At 39.0% G+C, this 4,178-nt stretch overlaps 1 pseudogene; it reads left to right on the top strand.

Moving 5' to 3' along the window:
- The first annotated feature begins 449 nt into the window (after window positions 1-449).
- LOC105133689 (leucine-rich repeat extensin-like protein 1) lies at window positions 450-3,698 on the top strand (annotated as a pseudogene).
- Window positions 3,699-4,178: the final 480 nt, after the last annotated feature.

Genomic DNA, 4,178 nt, shown 5'->3' with positions numbered 1-4,178 from the left:
ACTCCAATTCATATTTAAAATCTTTAAATACGCAATAAATTAATTTTGCTGGAGAAGTCACCTGTTATAGTTTTTTCAAGAATATCATGTATGAGAAAACGCTAAAATGAAAAAAAAAAAAAACCAGGGCGTAAAATAAAGCGTAACCAGAAAACATAAGATTAAATAAAATAAAAAATACAGAGATTTTCGAGGAAAAAAAAAGACAAGTGACAAAGGGAAGGAGATGGATTAAATGACCCAACAGAAATTGTTTATGGAGATCTGAAAAATGATTGGAGAAAAAAGTACCAATAGGATAAACTAATTCAAAGGGAATATAAATTTTGTATTCATCAAGGCAACTTTGCTGTAATTAACATAAATAAAATTGCAGAGTCGAACTGACCTCTCTATACGATACAAGGGCCTAAAGAGTGTTTTCCTTGGGAATTCAGTAAGGATAAACCCCCAGGCCTCTCGTTGGCACTCTCCGGGTTGCATTAAAAGACTTACCCGACCCTCATGACTCAACCAGGATCCAATCTTTTCAACTAACACGACCGTCTGGTCCGCCCTCAGGGTAAAATCAGAATCAAACTCGGTGTGCGTGAAAGACCGTTTTCTCCTCCTCCACCACCGCAGCCCGTTTACCGAATTACTACTCCACAGAGCTATTATTACAGTGGTGTCACTCTGCCACCACCACCTGATTACAGTTACCCGACTATCCCGCTTCCACCGTCGTCTTCTCCGCCTCCCCCACCCGTACCGCATTATTGCTCCGACCACGACGCCTACTCTCCTTCTCCGTATTATTCAGGATATTACTCATCTGCACCGCCACCACCCATGCCACCAAGGCCTTTTTTGATCGGACAATGGGTAGTTATGGCAATGGGCCCTCCGCACCGGTTGATGACGGGTCTCAGAGGCATAAAGGAGGGAAGAGAATGGGGTTTGGGACGGGACTGGCCGTGGGTGCGGTTGCTGGGGCTCTAGGTGGGCTTGCGTTGGAAGAAGGCTTGAAATACGAGGAGGAGAGAATGGCAGAGAAAGTGGAGAATGATCTCAATGTGCGTGATGATTACAGCGATTATCGCTCTGATTACTGATGGTAAATTGTAGTTTGATGAGGCTGTGTTTAGTTTCACTGCACAGTTTCATATGTATATAATCTATGGTGAATTTGGATGATTCTGCTCCATGTTTCAATATTTTATTGAAAGGAATAAATTATGCTTTTATTAGTTTTACTCTGTTGCATTTATATGATGGTTAATGTCAGTGGAATTATGATAGCTATTCTATATAATAATAGCACATGAGTTTTCAACTATAAGCAAGTCCTGTGATTTAATTCTGCCTTCTGGTTTTAGGTTTTTGGTTTGAGTTCAGTTGTTTTTACTTACTCTCTATCTGAATATTTTTGTTATTGTTTTGGTTAATTTAATTAGCTGGGCACCTGGTGTTCTTGAGTGGTAGTGGCATCCTACAACCTTTCTCGTGAACTTGAACAACAAACAAGGTGGCTGCAATGCAAAAGCCGGAATGAATGCCCTAAATCATTCTCTAGGTCGAGGGTTTGCCTCTTCATCTCTTCTCTTCATGCAGGAATCGTAATGGAGGAGTTGGAGCTAAACTCGTTTTTCTTTCTACCTCTTTTTGAGACCTATGCTTGTTGCAAGGGGAAGGGAGAGGGAATTCAGTCATTCAATTTTGTGTCGAAGTTTGAACTTGACGCGTGCACAGGTGACATTTCACCACTTGAGTGATCAATCAAACCAGCTGTTTCACAGATTATGTAAGATTTCTGATATAACTTTCGTGTTCTTCCACCCCTCTTTCCGAGGACCCTTTCCCCTATATATGGGCCTCTATTGTTCAACAATGCATGAAAGGTTAGTTCCTAATAGAAGTAAACTTGTAGCTGGTTCGCATGATGCCTTGTGCTTGCACTCCAATGAATGCATAGCAGTCTGATATAGATGTTACAATGGCGCTGACAGGTAAAGCAATATAGATGTTGAGAAGATCCGAGAGGGCGTATTTGCTTTGTTTTCATTTTCCCATCCTGAGTGAATTATGCTGCTGTAGCGCTTAATTTCCTGTTGCCCGCAAGTTTATTCAAGTACATGCTTTGCACAGTGACAGTTGTTTTTCTCTTCCTCCTTAGGCCGCCACCTCTCTTTCTTCGGTGGGTTTGTGTTCTTCCTTTCCACATATCATCACATCACCGTTCTTTCACGAAGTAAGTTTTATCCTACTCCTTAAGTATATGTTCAGCTTTGAATAGTCTCATTATTGGAAGATTCCTAAGTGCAGAAACTTTGTTGTTTATGTAAAGAGCAATGTGCTTATAGTACGTGTATCTGATATCTGGTAACCAACTAAATTCATGGCAACATTAAGTTGTTTGAAAAACAGTAGTTTGGTGATGGTAATGTGCATGTGCTGGCTGATTGCTATTTTTACAAAAACAGTAGTTTCTGAATCTCGCACACAAACACACGCGCACATGCACTCACACAAGAATCTAATATATTGCATTAGTTCTTGGAATATCAGATGGAGGCTAGAAAGTATGGATATCCCTATTTTCAATTGATGTGGACGAAAGGAGTTCAGGGTGAGAAATATAATTAACAGTGGCATCTCAAATCGAGAAAAAGTTGAGGCGCTAGCATTTTCTTGTCAGAGGAGAAAGGCAGTGGTTTTTGCTGTTTTCTTTGTGTTGCTAATTTATGAAGATTTTGATCTGGTGGAATACAAGTATCCTTGCGAATCTCAATAGCTTGTCAATTTGATTGTCAGCAAGTCGGTGATAATACTTATGGTTCTGCATGTCCTATCTTGCTTAGCCAATAATGCTCCGAAGTTTTCAGTTGTTGTTCTTTTCTTTTTCTTTTTTTCCCTCTCTTTTTAATTTTTCCACCGCTCGCTCCATGGTATGATATGGGCCGAGCTTTATTTATACCCTCTTCATTTTTTTATTCATTCTTGTCTTCTTTTCTACCATCTTTTACTCTCTTCTTTCTCTGTTTTTTTCCCCTTATTTATTTATTATCCTTATATCCTTTATCTCTTAAGTGCCTGGAGGGAGAGGCAGTCTTCTTTCTTTAACTATCACGCCAGCTAATCTATTTATTTTATTATTGTTTTTTCTTTGATTTTTTTCAAGTGAAAAATTATGAAATGATGGCAATGCTCGTCCTTCTGGTCTAGAGAGATTCAGAAAAGGGTAAAATCAATGAGTTTTCATCATATCCAAAACCTTTTTAACTTGCCTGCTTCACTCGAGGTCGACTGTTTTGACGCTTTGTTCTTCCTTTTCTCTTTTGAACCGACCTCAAGAAAGAAAGGGTGTTTTCAGTAGATTGGATCAAGGCTCCAGCCGTCCTACCCAGCATAAATTTATCTGCACAGCGTAGGAAAGCAGGTAATACAGATTATACATCACAGGACGGTAAATATAGCATGTAGCCTGTACTCTGCTCCGTAGTGCCAGTCCCTAATTGTAGATGGGCTCTATTTTAACAAGCAACAGAGAGGATGGTTGCCAGACACCTGAGCTATCGAATTGTGGGTCAATTTAGTGGATTAGTGGGTTAACCCAATCTATGCATGTACGGGGATTTATGGGTTCAAATCTCACATGCCTTTTCTACATCTTTATCATTTTCTTTCGGTTAAAATGATACATGTGATTAAAATTAAAACATATAATGAGTTAGTGCAGTGACTTGACAAGGCATTTCTCTTTAAGAAAAGGAAGCATCAAGGTCCTTTAAACACAGCATGCGCTTCGTTACCTCCACGCCCTGCCATTGTATATCTTATCGGATTGGACTACAAAGCGACTTGGGCCAGCTTATAAAGTTCCTCTTTTCCTCTCTTCCTCCCCTTGAGAACAGTTTTGTTTAAAAGCGTGGTTCTTTTTGTGGATGGCTTGTAAGAGCTATACTTTCTGTAGTATCGTATGAACGATATCCTCTATTTTCATTTTGTAATATAAAACAATCATGATTCATATTTTTATTTTTCATCTAATCTAAATAGTTAAATTCAAAATCAATGCGATGTCGTTTGAATACCATTGATCACATTTCATTTTCCAAAACAGAAGGATTCAAATCTAGACCTTCTATAAGTAATTGGAATCCATTTTTTTCATGCTACAGAAGCAAGAACTTAGAAAA

This window comes from Populus euphratica, unplaced genomic scaffold (genome assembly GCF_000495115.2).
Source record: "Populus euphratica unplaced genomic scaffold, PopEup_1.0 scaffold36.1, whole genome shotgun sequence".
NCBI classification, from domain to species: Eukaryota; Viridiplantae; Streptophyta; class Magnoliopsida; order Malpighiales; family Salicaceae; genus Populus; species Populus euphratica.
Note: the sequence above shows the minus strand (reverse complement) of the source record. Positions and strands in the feature narration are given on the sequence as shown.